This window comes from Octopus bimaculoides, chromosome 3, assembly GCF_001194135.2.
Source record: "Octopus bimaculoides isolate UCB-OBI-ISO-001 chromosome 3, ASM119413v2, whole genome shotgun sequence".
NCBI classification, from domain to species: Eukaryota; Metazoa; Mollusca; class Cephalopoda; order Octopoda; family Octopodidae; genus Octopus; species Octopus bimaculoides.
Genome location: NC_068983.1, coordinates 148,106,808 through 148,109,127, shown reverse-complemented (window position 1 = coordinate 148,109,127; position 2,320 = coordinate 148,106,808). Strand labels below are relative to the sequence as shown.

Here is a 2,320-nt window from a genome sequence, read left to right as displayed (position 1 = left end):
TATATATATATATATATATATATATTACCTCATTCGGATAGGATACAATAGCTTTTGTATCTTTATATAAGAAGGATCGATACCAAGTTTTACGGTTGAAGGGCAGGTTTACCATTTGGCCGATTCTCCTTTGCTGCTCCGTTACACAATAAAGACCAAGAATGCTAGATTAAATATTATTTTTCCTTCCTATTAGCCAAGATATTTCTGGGGCTTAGAAGCATATACATATATATTTTTGTTGAATATATAATTTTCTCATTTCCATTTACCATTGGTTAACTTATTTGATTATATCCGAATTGCACATTTCGCTATGGTGTCGAATAGACAAGATCTTTACAGCATCGGGTAAAACGTCGTATTTAGTTGCGCCACTTTAAAATATGAGTTTCTAATCCCGACAGGGATTTTATTTATCTGCTGAATGTGCATGAATAAAATAAATACCAGTCAATATAGTGTATTAGTATAATCAACTATCCTCCAAAATGTATGGTTATATTCCTAAATTAAAAATCAAAGTTCCCTATTTCCCATTTAGTTTTTTCTGGTTTCTTTAATCATACTTTAATGGCACATGTTATATTGCAATGTAGTTATGTGTATTTTGTACATTTTGGTTTTGCATTGTCGATGATACTCTTCTATAGACCACCTGTTATTCACGAAGGACGTTCTGGTGCGTATTCACAGTTTAATTCTTCCTGATTTACTATAGATTTACATTATGATCTGAATGGTATTTTTATATTCAAAACTCAAGAAATGGTTCTCTGCGTCCTATTTCATTTCATTTTCATTTTCTCTTGTTTCATACATCACTCCCTTGCGGTTTGATGCTTACGTCGTCGAAATGTACTCTTTTTGTATGCCTGAATTGATTTGTGTACAAATGAGATGAGTTTGCATCAGAAACACCGACATCGATGTATAAAGATTTCATTATTCTCAATAGCATTATCCTTTTTTAAGATAGAAGCTATAGAACTCTCCATATTTCCAAATAGTGTTTAGTAACGTCTGAGTTCAAATGCAGCTGGAGTTCACTTCTTCCAAGCCTATGTACTGATAAACTATTTACTAGTTAAGTACAATGATCTATTTCCTCAACCATACTCTTTCTTAAAACTTGCAATTTCCGACTATTTTATTTCACTTCTTTCTCTGAGCGGAAGATGGCACTATCAGAAACAGATACGACTAAATATCTTTCAATAATTACTTACGTTTACTTAACTTCTGGGTTGAATTCTTAACCAGGTCATATTTCTTTTTTCAGTCTTTCGTCATTTCAAAGATGGTAGAGTAAATACCAATCAAGTACTGGATTCGATTTTATCGATCATATCGCATCACTCAAACATTGCGAGCGAACCTTTGATATATTAGAAATAATTATTGTTCACGTGTTTAACATATCGTTATTGTTATTGTTTATACTGAAATGTTTTGAACGTTGGTAGTGGTGGTGGTGGTGGTGGGTTCCTCGTCAAATCCTTAAACAATTCTGTTTTAGCTCTATTTAGAGACGGTTGAATACATTAATAATGAAATTAGCAATTTAGTAATATCGTCTTTTTATTTTAATACATAAATATTTATAGTTAATATCTTGAGGCTCTCTGCATTATACTTAACTAAAATTTTTGTTTCAGGTGGTGCTTCTGCATCATTTACTTTCCAAATATTTTGTTTCCTTACACCAGTACACAATCTTGTGTATTGACTTATTTCATTCATCGTTAATTTCGTAAGAAGGTGAGGTATATTCAGGAGATTAGAGTAAGACCAAAATGTTTACTTCTATTATATTTATCACACCACATATTTACTTCTAATTAACTTTTTAACAGTCCGTGCACAAACATTTTAAATATATCATCGTAGTTATAGTAACTTAAATCTCAGAACGTAATTTAAATAATGAATGTATACAACTGGTACTCCACCGGTTACGATGATGAGGGTTCCAGTTGAGCCGGTCATCGGAACAGCCTGCTTGTGAAATTAACTTGCCACTAGCTGAACACTCAATAGGCACTCGTATCCAAAACATAGTTTTCAGCGAGATAAAGCGTGACATAGGTGATAAGGTTGGCCTTTTGAATTACCGCTCATTTTTGCCAGCTGAGTGGACTGGAACAACGTGACATAAAGTGTCTTGCTCAATGACAACTCATCGCCAGGAATCAGAGTCTAGGTCGCGAACCGAATAGCTTAACCACTAGGCCACGCACCATCATATGCACACAAGAATGGATACCATATATATATATATATATATATATATATATATATGTGTGTGTGTGTGTGTGTG

The 2,320-nt window shown here is 33.2% G+C and overlaps 1 protein-coding gene across 1 annotated transcript in view; it reads left to right on the top strand.

Annotated features, from left to right (window-relative positions):
* LOC106878504 (aquaporin-4) overlaps positions 1–2,320 on the top strand; it is a 308,309-nt gene that overhangs the window by 305,118 nt on the left and 871 nt on the right. The window lies entirely within an intron of this gene.